The 13,986-nt window shown below is 44.1% G+C and overlaps 1 protein-coding gene and 1 long non-coding RNA gene across 6 annotated transcripts in view; one reads left to right on the top strand and one right to left on the bottom strand.

The window, feature by feature from the left end:
* MCTP2 (multiple C2 and transmembrane domain containing 2) overlaps positions 1 to 4,079 on the bottom strand; it is a 113,013-nt gene extending 108,934 nt beyond the window's left edge. For 3 of the 5 annotated variants that reach the window (XM_004943863.5, XM_040706488.2, XM_040706489.2), the window contains exon 1: positions 3,631 to 3,743. The gene's annotated coding sequence lies outside the window, so the exon portion shown is untranslated. Of the gene's footprint in view, positions 1 to 3,614; positions 3,744 to 4,015 lie in introns of those variants that run through there. The other 2 variants (XM_015292280.4, XM_003641820.6) reach the window with 2 other exon arrangements.
* Positions 2,970 to 9,326, top strand: LOC121111585. Its single transcript, XR_005862621.1, has 3 exons — positions 2,970 to 3,190; positions 7,644 to 7,822; positions 8,126 to 9,326. It is a non-coding gene; the product is annotated as an uncharacterized LOC121111585 (long non-coding RNA).
* Positions 9,327 to 13,986: the final 4,660 nt, after the last annotated feature.

The following is a 13,986-nucleotide window of genomic DNA, read 5'->3' as shown; positions in this document are numbered from 1 at the left end:
TCTAAATTAACTACTTGCAGTTAAGGACTATCAGAAAGCATTACCACCAAGCAATGCTATAAGACCAAAGACCACACCATGCATCCCAGCTACACAAGTGGGGTTCTCTCTGGTGACAGGGAGGCTGGAAATGTGCACATCTAAGCTGGAAGCGTTCCAGCACAAATTCCACATGATGCCTTGAAGGCTCCCAGCTCAAGGGTCTGTTTTTTCTTAGACAACTACTGAGGTCCATGGAAAGCACAGGCACAATTTGCCACCGCCAGCCCTGGTGAAGGGCTTATCAGAAGGTGGCATCAGCAAAAACATAACATTCTTCTGATTTTCACAAAATAATTCAATTATTTCATGTGATAAAACAATGAAACTTTGCAGCTGCAGGGTAACCTTGCAAAACATCAGGTTGATTTGCAGAAGGTTATAAACAGCCAACTGATCAAAATTTAAGGAAACTGTATTATGCACGCTCCTGTAGATCTTCCCTAAGCTTGAAAACTGAAGTTGCATCCAACATTCACCTGCTTGGATATATTTTGGGCAAAGTAATGGTGACCTGAAAGTAACCTCGCCAAATTTTTACCCCATACAGCGTGTAAGTGGATTGCATTGCTCCAAATATCACTTCAGCCCAATAAGCTGCCTCTAACGCTGACCAAAAGCAGATGTTCAGAGAAAAGAATATAAGGTCGGCAAATGATATAGACTCCACCTGCAAAACAATCTCCTGGTTTCCAGAAATCTGTTATTTAGGGGCTGCTTCAGCTAGAAATCATATCTGCAGCTTCGAGATAACCAGCTCTAGAACACTTTCCTATATGGATTTGTCACTCCTTGCAAAAGGAATGCTATACAGTGATGAGTTCCATAGGGAAGTTATGCGTGTGAACCAGCATCTCCTTTCACTGAGAAGAAACTCAGGATAAAAAAAAAAAAATAATCACTGAACTTTCCCCATTTATTCTCACTTCAGGTTTTGAGTTATGTGAAATAATGAGCCATTTTTAAGTGGAAGGGACAGGTCAAATGGTTTTCAGCTTGTCTCCAAGTGTCTGTGCGAGGTTTTGCCTTGTTTTAAGGACTGCATTTTTAATCAACAATAACAAAACTTGTAATTCCCAAACACTTTTAACAGGAACTCGCTTCACATCAGCACAGCAGCTACACAATGAGTTAGTACAAATACAAGTACACAGGTGAAGGTATTTGCCCTAGCACAGAAAGGCAAGCCATCATGTGGGTGGCAACAGCACAGTTTGCTTTCACTTTAGGGGCAGGACAGGCACACAACGCATCCGCAGTGCCTTACTACTTGCACAGTACTGGAGATCCAGGGAAGATGGAGCACAGCTAATAAATGAAGCGTTTTATTAACAACTTCCTTATAATTGCTGCCTAAGGTAGAGCAAAACCACCAACGCAGCAATCACCCCAGTCTGTGGCAATGCTGGTAAACCTGTAGTTACACCCAATCTAATTTCTTCAAGTGAGAAATTGCCAAGCATTTAATATGATGATCAATCATTGGACCAATTGAACAGGAAACCTGGCCCAGTTTCTCCTAGCTCATGATCCTACAGCCCTCATTCAGGACTGTCATTTACACGGGATACTCCCCCCCCCAAAAAAGTGTAAATTTAGAGACACAAACTGCCCAAAAACGAATAACTCCTTTACTTCCATCATCTGATTGTCACAGCATCAACAGGCACTCTCAGGTGCAGCTGTTAGGCTGATACTCAATTTGAAAGCAATGTTGGAGGCACTTGTGTCTCTGACAACCTCATAATCCTGCAAAGAGCAATTTCATTTTGAGAAACAGTCCCCCAGGACCCGGGGAACATTTAACTGCTTAGCGTGGGTAGGAATAGACTGGGGAAAAGCTGTCCTGTCACTTAAAAGCAAGCTTCTATTGCATGCATGCTGTCGAATAAATACAACTTGGAGTAAAATGGGAATGTGGGAAGGATGCCAACATAAATCGTCTAGATCTGAGGAAATCAGGAGCAATTTTCCACTCAAGGATGGAACTGGTACAGAGGAAATTAGGGCATATTTAGCATGCTTCGGCCTCCTCCGCCAAGGTGAAGCCGCCCTCTTCCCCTCCAGAAAGAGTGAGCCAGGAGCCCCACATCTCCACACACTGCCCAGAGAGACCCAAATTCAAATCCCCACACTAAAATTAGTTCACAGTTTAGGGATGAGTGACCCAAACCGACAGGTTCTCCAGTCATGGCAGCACCTCGAGCTGCTGCACACACGCACGAACTTCACTGCAGCTAGGCAGAGGCCTGATGGCAACCTTCAGAGACCTCATGGCAACCTTCAGCTAACAAGAAGAAATCCTCTGCAGAGACGAGGAGATGAGCAAATCACTGTGACTTAAACCAAACCAGCCAAACGGATACACAATATTGCCTGGAAAATCTCTGTGGGGGGAACCGCGGGATGCAGGCCGCACGCCAGCCCAACCTGGTTCGCCATAGACAGCCCCAAAACCCAGAGGGCCTCAGCATCCAAAGCACAGCCAGAATCATCCTTAGGAGCAATTCTTGCCTGAGCATGCATTACAAACAATTATCTGTTCAAATAAGAGGAATTTCATCAACACAGTTACCTGGAAAACAGCTTAAACCTATGCAAAAGGCATCACAAAAAGAAGCCGATCCAGTCTTGCAGCTGGGGACAAGAAACGCCTCCAGCCCTCTGCGACCACCCTGTGCACTGGGGTCAATTTTAGGGATCCCCGTGCTATTTGGGTGCCTACCTGTACCAAGTGTAGTTGCAGGTGTTCCTTACCATCTCGGGTTTTAATGAACAGCTTCACTACACATATACATACACACAGGTTAGGCTGAACCAGGCTCTGAGCAACCTGACTGAGCAGCAGGTGTCCCCGTTCAGTGCAGGGGAGTTGAACGCCCCTCAAACTCTTCCTGCACTGACTGCAAAGTGGAGCTGCACGTGCTGAATCCACCCTCAGCCTCCACCACCCGCAGGCTTTTCTGCCTCACGATAAGCTATTTTGTGACGGCAGGGAGCAGCAGCAAGAAACGAAACAAACGCTCCCGTTCACCCTGACAGCCAGAAGCACCCATTCAATAGGATCATCGCTGAGCGAACTAAGATCACTGCAGGATACCTGACAACTTCTACAGCTCAATCACCAAAAAATTAACACCAAGATAGCCAGGTGAGATGTGGGGACAAATCAGGGATCGGGAGAAAGGCGTTCGGGTCTTTTCAGCGTAACTTTGTTATGTAGATAACAAACATTCACACGACTCTGACCGCTCTGCTCCGAGTCTCTTGCACTGCGTCGCAGAAGCTGCACGTTGCAAAGCAAAAGCAAAGAGCGGAGTTACTGCAGAGCCGCCCACTACAAACTTACTCCCCCTGGATACTTTTAGTGCTACAGGAACAAAGTCCGATAACAACTCGGCCAGCCACAAAACAAGCAAAATCCACTAAGTCCCATAAAAGAAGCATAAAGCCCCAATCCCGCAGGCAGCTTCGCTTTTTCAAGAGAAGCCACTGTTATTTACCCCACCGCGACCAAACGCAGATAACAACAAGAAACAGCCGCAGCCTCGCGACGGTGGGGCGAGCCGGGTTACCTGCCAGCCGGGTTACCTGCCAGCCGGGCACGGCCATCTCCAGCCGCACCGCTCGGCGCCCGCGCTGCTCGCCCCGCGGAGGGCACGTGTTGCTGCCAGCACCGCTTCCTCCTCCCCGCGAACCGCGCCGCTCCCACCCCCGGCCCGGGGCGGTGCCACCTCCGCCTCCCTGCGCGCTTCCCCCGCCTCCGCCGTGGGCCCGGGGGGGTTGGGGCCGTTCCCAGAACCTCCTGCGGTTATCGCAGCATCCCCCCCGGCAGCCGTCGGTTCCTTCAACGCAGCGTCCTACGATGGTGTTTCCCTCCTCTCAGAGCAGCCCCATCTCCAGGAGCGTTCCCTTCCATACTCCATACCTCTGTCCCTCCATCACCACTCCCCATCTCCAATCCCCCCCCAGTCACCTGCACTCTGTCCCCCAAGAGCATCCCCCCAAGGCAGCGAGTTTTGTCCCCAAGGCCCGTGGGCAGAGGGGAAGGTGGTGGACAGTCCTTAATAAGGGTGGAGCTGGAAAGGAAATTGCATGCGTGACTACAGGCAAAGGAAAAGAAAACCAACAGCAGCATTGCCACGTAACACATTCTCTTGGCTGCATCTTCAGGTGCCTAGCGATAGAGCCAAGTAGCACAGCTGTGTGTTTGAGGCAAGGTAATCAAGGCAGGGCTGGGTGAGGTGACTTACTTAATTGGCACGCCTGCAGCTGAAGCAAGCCTGGATTTCCCCCATCAGTATGGCACAGTGTGGAAAGGCAAATGGTACCTTGGCAGCAGCGTGTTTCTGGCAGCATTCTGTGGGTCTCACTCTCCACCACACTCCTGCCTGAAAGATCTCATGCAAGACAAACGTCACTGCACTTTCCTGTAGTGTTCAGCCTCCATCAAGCGTGGTATCACTATGCGAGGCACAGAGCAGTAAGTCAAAATGAAAGCTTAGTAATGGAATCTACTTAATTCCCCATCTTCTGCTCACAAGGATTGCAAGTAATCATAGAATAATTTGAGTCGGAGGGGACCCTTAGCAGTCAGCTGGTCTGACACGTCTGCGATGAATAGGAACACTTACAGCGGATCAGGTGCTCAGAGTCCCTCCAGCCTGACCTTGGGCACCCACCACCTCTCTGGGCAACCTGTGCCAGTGCCTCACCATCCTAACTGGAAAAAAAACCATCTTCCTTATATCCAATCTAAATCTCTTTTAGTTTGAAACCATTTCCCCTTGTCCTATCACAACAGACCCCGCTGAAGAGTCTGTCCCCCTTTCTTACAAGCCCTTTAAATACTGAGGGGCCACTCTCAGGTCTCCCCAGAGCCCTCTCTCCTCCAGGCTGCACAGCCCCAGCTCTCAGTTTGCCCTTTTAGAGGTGTTCCATCCCTCGGGTCATTTTTGTGACCCTAAAGAGTGTATTTAAGAGCACAGCTGATGTAGTGACACCTCTCATCACCCAGTAAAACCTGGTGATGCAATTACGTTATGCTGTTGTGAAACAAATGGTCATGCACATCTGGTGAGGGTTTGTCATAGCGCACTGAACAATTTCATTAAGCTCTGAAGGAAAAACATGGGAGAAACTTTGAATATTATCACCCTCATCTCCACCAAATCCAGACAGGAGGAATTCACATTTGCCAGTCCCACACAAACCTACAGGATGAGGCACAAAGAGCTACATACGCATAATTAAGGTTATTGCTCACATGTGCGAGATATTTATAGGAGCAGGGCAATAGGCAGTATTGACAAAGCTGCATTTTGCTTCCTGATTTATTTGAGTGGCCAGCTCCTAATGTTCCAGCACTACTTCAATGAGAGTATCAAATACGTTATATCAAATATGCAGCTACTCCTAGAGTGCATATGGCTTTCCAAAATTCTGCTGAATGCTGAGCAGCCAGCTTTACTTAGCTTGTGCAATTAAAAATACATGTTTTAAGGGGAACTTTGCTGAGAACAGAAAAAACGATCAACTATCTAAGCTGAAAGAAGAGAGAAGACTTGCACCACTGATATTTTTTCATCTTTTCATCTAAAACAAGAAAGGTATCGGGTTTAGATAATTAGGTGAGTTCTGGAACAAGAACAATGCAGACCTTAAAAAACCTGTAATTCTTTGATCCCACAAAATGCGTATCATAAAAACAGTTCTGTGCATGTTTTGTCAAAGACTGCAGCCAAAAGAGCAAAATGCTGAGCATGCTCAAGCATTTAGAAAACAGATAGAAAAGACTCCATTTTTGGAGTGGCAAAAAAATATATAGTTGTTTGCCAGCATCTCTGCCACACCTGTGATGGTGTGCTTATATGCACCAGGAGGAAAATGGAGATAGGGAGATACAAAAATTACATTCTCGCATCCAGTATCCACCGAAATGAGAACTTTGTCATGAATGAGGGACGTGACAACTTGTCCCACAGAAGTGTTAGTTTTGCTTGTTTACTGAAGACGTCTGTCTCACGGTAAAGCCGATGCTGAGTGTGAAGCCATATCTGCTTTCTAGTTCCTGTGAATGCTGGTGCGTGTGGTGAGTCATAACTGCTCTTCAGCCCCTGTACAGCCTTGGATCTATTCATCGCCTTCTTTCCTCTATTTTACATATTCACAGCAACCTAAACAACCAATTATTACCAATAGGCAAGAAATCAGAACAGTTGAGAACACTTCTTCTGTCTTTATCTTCTATCTGTAACAAAACACCTAATTACTAGCACCCATTTTTAACAAATTCAAATGGGGAAAAGGAAGAAGAAAGATGACACTTTGGAAGTAGCTGGGCAGCCTGGTCTAGTGGTTAACAACCCTGCCCATGGCAGGGGGGTTGAAACTTGATGATCTTTGAGGTCCTTTTCAACCCAGGCCATTCTGTGATGATTCTATGAAGGATCACCAAAACCCTGGTACAGCCAGTAATAAAACATAAGCAGAGCCAACCTGAGGATGTTTTATGAATGCATCAAATGCCCTTTGAAGCCATCAAGAACTACGACGTCGGTTGTTATGAGCTCACTTAGTGTTGGACTTTGACATAAACACCAGTCAAATCCTGCTGTAAAAAGCACGTGAACAAATGAATGCACAGTCAAAAATACAGCCAAAAGCATTTCAACTGGAAAAAAAATTAAAATATGTCTATCTAAAAATTCTTTATTACCTTTCCAGGCAGCTCTATGGATTACGTCCAAGGAGCCATAATACAACTTTCCCTTCACACATACAAATGATTTTCTCTAGATGTTATTAAGGATGGCATTAACAATTCCTTTAGGGGAAGAAAAGAGAAAAATATATATATATATAATTGAAACCCTCAAGTTGGCATTATCAGGTTCTACTTGTCTTTTGTGAAAATGTCTCATTTTCTCGTGAAAGAAATAAAAGCTCTTTTCTCAGCAAAGAAAAGAAACACAACTTTACTCCCTCACTGTTTCTTTCCTTGCAGTACAACTACTGGAAAAATATAACTTAATTGGTTGCTAACAAACCTTGTCCAGAGTAGAGCAACACAAAGCCACAGATTCAGCAATCTTTCAGAGGTGCAACAAGTAAGGCATTAACATCCAGACCACCTCTCTGCGTAGACTGCTTCCTACAGCACGTCTTCCAGGGCCACAAGGAAGGAAATCGGAAGGAGCATCAGACCCAAGGAGACCCAATCACATGAAAAAGTAGTCCTTCCATTCGCATTAAAACACCCTTTCCCCTGACCTTACAGGTATTGCGTGTAGTAATACAAGGTTTTGGAGTTCAAAGCTTTGATTGGTTGTTACTCCTCTAAATGTCTCCTGTCCCATCTACAAGTACAAGGCGTTCATTGCCATGACCACTGGTCACCACCAAGAAGCTCTGCAGATCTCTTTAGCCTACGTCTAAGCAATTGTCTGAACCCTGTTATTCAACACCGACTTGTTTGCAGAAGTTTACCCAACAGATTGCTTTGACATTTGTTAGCCTAGGGCAAAAACCTTCGGGTACACAACCGATGAAGGCGTTTCAAAAACACATAGCGACATTTGTTGGTTTTATTTCTCTTATTACAGAGTTGAACAATTGCAACCAAGAAGTCCTGGTGACCCCAGCACAGAATTACAGGTCTCTAAACCACAGCTGAGCACCTGGTTTATGGGCAGAATTTGGAGCAGGACCAAGGGCGTGCTTGCTCTCCGTGACCATGAACATTAAGCCATACCCAGAATGCAAACCAAGCAGGCTGCAAGGTGTAAGTCACTGTGTAACTACACAAACATACTCAAAACTTAAGGACACTGAGACTTGTTGGTAGTTCGGGATTAGAATATGAACAATGGTAATCAGATATGACTTGAATACTCACTTTTAACTTCAATAACTCATCCTGAAAAACACATACCTTCCGCTCATTGTGATTCAGCTCATAGGTCAAGAATTGTCCCTGGCCATTTTTCTGCCCAAACAGTGGAAATGCCGTGTGCTGAAACCCGAGTTTAAACTTCCAAGAAATGAAACCACTAGAACCTCAAGTTTCCTCTTCCCTCTTTTTCAGTCATGTGCCCGTATCTGAGTGGAGCTCAACCATGTCAAGCCGTTCAGTGCTGACTACATTTCAATCAGCTGTCTCTGGTGAGAAAGAACAGAGACAGTTGTTTCAACTACTCGGGATTTATTAATAGTTTTGAAAATTATTCAAGCATGCTGCATTTTGTGACAGATCTTTATAATTTATTATCTGTGTAGTAATTTTCCTGACAGCTCATTGAGCAGCGGTGCAGAGGACTGTTTCTTGTGCAAACAATGGACTTCAAGAACATTTGAAAAGTCATCTTTTGATTCATCCCCAAAGTAGTGCAGAGCTGTACACCGGATCTACGTGCTTCTGAGAGCAGCTGACAACTGCTACAACAGAAACATGGGGAGCAAAATAAGGAACTGCACCCAAGAATCTCCAAGCAATTTACTAACTTCAGTTCATTTTCATACATCTCAGAAGCAGTTATAAATGCAACTGATGAGCTATGGCTTCGTTCTATTGTTGGCTTAAAGTTATATAGGAATATGTATTTATAAAAATCCAATAAGAGTCAGGAATAGAATAGAATATTGATTCTTCCAGTAACAAGGTACTTGGGAAGGAAGGAAAAAATAAGTTATTTATTTTGGTTTGGCTGTTCTGCTGGTACTTCTTGTTCTAGGAAAATGGAGTCCATAAAGTTTTCAGCTTGCAGGTCAGTGTTCTTTCCGGAGTTACAATGAAGTATTTGGTCCTTGAAATCAGTCAGGATCAGTGACCCACTGCTTCCTTTCCACTTTTTGCTATTCAGTAGGTGTTTCAAACAACACAGAAATCTTGCCATGAAAGGATGAAGGTGGTCTCAGCTCCTGCTGAGCTCTGAGTGCAGCAGGAGCTTGCAGACAGAAGTTTGCATCTCTCATATTCAACCCACTTTTGCTTAGACACCAGCTGAGCTGCCTTGTTCATACTGCTGATACCGTATTATCAGCTTTACACATGAAACCTAAAGGTAGCTTACAGGTTAAATCTTACCACTGACACCTCATTAATTGTATTGTGGCAGCTACAGAATACCAAAGGCACTGGTCAGTAACAAATGAAGATCGTTTTACCCCACAGCAATCTCTAGCCTGAACTTTATTCACCAAATTGACTTTGACTGCAACCTTCAGCACTGATAAACGTGAGCAGCAGATGGTTTGAACACACCTACAGGAGCCAAGAGATATTTGTTCTTTTCAGCCATTCTTTTTTTTTTTTTAAATATATATTCATTCCCTTGTGTTCTTATGTCTAATGAAGTCCGCCAACACAAAGCACAAGCTATAGGGACTACGAACAGTGCAAGTGAGAAATACAGGGTTGGCAAATTGAAGAAATAGCTTTTCAGTATTTTGTAACATTTCTCCTGAAAAGCCTCTTCCTCTCCCCACATCTACAGAGTAGAAAAAGTCAAGCATTAAAAGCAGATTCTTGGTGTACCTTATCTCCTCTGTACAATTGATCCTTGTGGGAAGGACATGGAAAAGTAAACCAGAAGAGTAATACACTGTGCTCTAGACAAGTTCTGGAACTCAGGAATGGGGAAATGAATTTAAATGCTGTATTCCGTACTAGATTGTACCATGTGAAGTATTTTCCATTACGGTTACTTTCAGAGAAGTGCATGTTCAGTACAGCATATCCCTTCCTTGCACCACCTCTGTGGGAATTGGCATTTGCTCATAAGCTGTGAGCTGGGATAGCTGAAGGAAGGAAAGTTCGCACACAGCCAAAGTTTTAACACGAGAGACTTCAACTGTGTTTGTTTGTATTTAATAGCTAGAAAGCAAGCTGTTCATCCTTCAAAACTGACATGAATGAATATCCCCTCGATTACAGTATTTATCACCACCTAATAAGGTGTTGTGGTACTATGATGAAGGTATCTAAATCCAGACGCTGAAACTAGAAGCACAGCAGACTCTATCCATATTTATTAAACAATCTTCTAGAAATGACTGAACAGACTCGCTAGAATTGTTGACTGAGGGATATTAGTCTTGCAGACACTTGTAGGTGTTGAATGCACTACACAGTGTTAAGGGTGCTGGATGAGGACAAGTATTTCAGTGTAGACATAAGCGCAAGACTGCTTAGAGTACTACTGAGCGAGGCTCTCCAAGTGATTCCCCATCAGCAAGCAGACTTTTGAATAACACCAACCTATGCACTCTTTAGTCTTTTCATTTCAAGCACTTCTTCATATCTAAAACCTAGGAATGACTACAAGGCAACTGAGCACTTCTAAAACTAACCTTAACAAGGTTTGATGATGGTGACCAGTTTGTAAAGGCCAGCTGTCAACAACACCTAGAGGTACATAGATCCCAAAAAGGTCTTTATGGTAGTATTAAAGGCTGTCATGCTTCCTACACCAAGGACAGCTGTACGTGCCAAAGGGGTAACCAACTCCATCAGCTCACCACCGCTACATGCCAGACATCACTGCTCTCAGATCCATCAGCAGGGCTGCAGTTGCAATGTCTCATTAATCCACTGTTGACAAAAAACAACACTACCAGAACCCTGTTAAGCTCACGCAACTTCCTCCCTTGCTCAGCAGAGACATACCCAAACTAGCTGGTATACAGAGCTGGGAGTGGCTTGCTGCTGTGGTCTCCACATCCCTGTTCTGAGCTGTTCCAGGCAGGCTGCCCATCACCACATCTGTAGGAGGTACAGTAGAACTCATCAAGCAAAGAACATCTCCTGTGCTTCAGTGCAGTACAATCAGAAACATTAAGAACAAGCACTGCCCACCCCAGAGACATGCCAAATGTGATCAAAGGCTGTTGACATCAGCTCAGCTTCTCACCCTGCTCCCAGTCACTGCTCTTCAACACAGCTATTTCTAAGAGAAGAGGTACATTGCTTTGCAGAGGGTATAACTGTCTTCAAAGCAGATCTGTCATCCAGGCAATCTTCAGGGCAGCTTGGTGGGAGGGCAGGAAATTGTGTCAGAACAAGGAAACGATAAGAATAACTGGCTATTTTTGCAGTTATAGATTTGCTGGTACTGGATCATTTCATCAATCCATCAATTTCTCTGTGCTGCCTCTGGCATGATCTGGTATTTATTAGAGCTGAGGGAAGTGGAAACCCCAGAGAAGGCGTCTGGTTAATTGCACAATGCTGGAAGTTCAGGGAAATGGTCCTCAGCAGCTTTAGGAATGGTTAACTTTTCATCTACGGGCACAATTCCCAGGAACAATTATTTTAGCTACGTTTTTCCTATTTCATCAGTCTACAGACTTCAGAATATAAACAGTAATGCTGAGTTACAATAACTGGTGAATGCCCATTTCCCAGCAAAGCCAGCGGGCTCTCCTTCTCTGCTTATTTTAAAGCAGATGGGACTATTTCCGAGCCTAGGGAAACCTACCAGTGAGCAGAGTTTTCTCCGGGAAGGTGAAGATCTGAGCTTATTGCAGAGCAGTGGTGTAAGAGGCACAGGGTGGAGGAGCATGCAGTGCTGAGGCAGCCTCAGCTGCTACGATTTCAAACAGCCCCTGAGGCTGCTCCAGTTTACTTTGGAGCCTTTCCTAGAACAAGGTTGAAATTTTGCAGACAAAACACGAAACGCAGAAGTCTCTTGCATGGGCAAAAGTAAGTGAAACAATGCCTCAATGCAAAATGCTAATCCCACCTCTAAAAAAGTCCAGGTGTTTTGGCTGAGAGCTTAAAGCCTCACTTAAACAAGGCCAGGTGAGAACCCCATCTCTGTGTGTCGTGCTACATTCCCTTTCCTCTGGGTTTGACAGAATCCACCCTGACTAGACAATTCCAAAAAACAGACCAGCCCTCTGATGTAAGGATAAAAAATGGGTGAATGTGAGGTGTAAAAGAGAGAGGTGAGCACTTAGCTTTGAGAGCACTCATTAAAATTCATCTTCCAGATGTCTGAATTGTTTATAGAGGATCACCACAGCCACTCAGCCCCTATAAACTACAAGTGCCAGATGAGAAATTTATAGTACTGCAGCCTTCAAGAATGCCTAATCCTTGTGTCGAGCAGTTGGAGGCTGACATAAAATAAGCATACATTAATGTATTTCATGCTTGCTTCCGCTCCACCCATCCTGATAAACCCAGCAGGTTACTGTTAAGGTTTTTAATGTAAACAGTTTACCTCGGGACTCGGTGGGCAAAAGGGGAGAGAGAGCACTGGAAATTGAGTGATGTTCCTAGGTAACAGCCAGAAATGACAGCCAGGTACTTCATACATCCAACTCCAGCACTTCTGATAACAGATACGCGAGCATCAATAAGTTGGAAATGAAATGATGCTGTTCTTTGCACATGGATACAAGTCAAATATTATAGGACAGAATTACCATAAGATTATTATTATTATTATTTTTTATGCCTGTACATTTGCCATCCAGGATGTCCGGAGCAAAGAAAAATACACGGAGCAGAAGAAAACAGGAATAGAAACACAGCCTGTTAAGTGTGGGTGCTTGACAGAGCTTCCTAACGCTTAGCATAATACGTGCACTATTACAGCATTTCTATAAATCACGTGGCAAGACCTTCCAAGGTTGTGCATTATTTAGGCATCTCGTCATTCACTTCCTTGATGAATCTTAAGCTGATGGAAATGATTAATATCTGAAAAAGAACAAAGCCAAATTGGAAGATATTTGCCCTCAAATGCAAGACTTTTCTCACTGTAGGAAAACACTTGTTGCCTAACTCCTCTGAGCTGCTGTAGGTACCTAAGCCTATTCCAGATTTGATAAGAGGGCAAGTAATACCCTCACAAAAACTGTGCTGCTTCTTCAGCAAGTTCACAATGCCCTCCATGAACATATAAAGGACAGACTACAGAAATTTCAGCACAGACCTACAAGCTTATAGTGGCGCTGTTTGCTTTGCAAAGTTAATTAACTCCCTGCAATGCAACTCAGTAAAAGCCACGCTCTTGGAGGATAAATCCTGGAGAAAACTGAAGGGGACTCTGTTGCCTGTCCAGTTCAGTAGACATCAGGGATCCACATCTTCACAGCTATGGGGAAGAAGTATTCACCCACACTAACTTTTAAAGCTTTCTTTCAGCATAGCCACCATTTCCATGTTGCAAACTGACCTAGTGGTTCATGGAGGAAGTTGTGACATAACCAAGTTAGAACAACAGGGTGAGACCAAAGCTTTCTCTGTACCCTCAGCGTACAATGTCTGAAGCCATTTGCTGGGCGATGGAGGGGAGAATAGAAGGAACAGATAGGAGGTAGGAATATCTAGTAGTGGGAACCAAGAGCTGGCAGCAGAAAAGCAAACCATACATCTCAGAGTCATCATACATCTCCCATTTGCTAAAGGGGAACAAGAAATTTATCTGGAGGGATCAAGAAAGATTTGAGAAACCAAGCTTCTTCATCAAGAGAGAAGCTACACAAGCATATATAAATATATATATTTATCATTTATATATCTTTATATAAATATATGTTTATATATAAATATATATATGAATACAAGTATGAGTAGCATTATAAAAGGTCACATGCCGAGCAGCCACATAAATACCAAATACTATTCTCAATATCCTTGAACTTCAAACAGTGCAATTCACCCAGCACCAGCTGGTAAGCACTTTTGTTTGTTTTCCTGTGTGTGTTCCTTTCCAAGAGATGAGATGCTCAATTCTGCTGAAGGCCAGCAGTGAAACTGTAATTACAGCGGTGTTCAAATGAAGCAAACTGGGAATCTTTCCAGACTCTCATCCTTAAAACACGCAAGTAACCTAGAAAGTTAGATATGGACTCATGAGAACAAGAGGGGTATATATTGGGAAAAGGAGGCATGTATTTGTTTTCTGAGTAAGTTCTTCTCCCCCTACCAGTAAACAA

Source organism: Gallus gallus, chromosome 10 (assembly GCF_016699485.2).
Source record: "Gallus gallus isolate bGalGal1 chromosome 10, bGalGal1.mat.broiler.GRCg7b, whole genome shotgun sequence".
NCBI lineage: Eukaryota > Metazoa > Chordata > Aves > Galliformes > Phasianidae > Gallus > Gallus gallus.
Note: the sequence above shows the minus strand (reverse complement) of the source record. Positions and strands in the feature narration are given on the sequence as shown.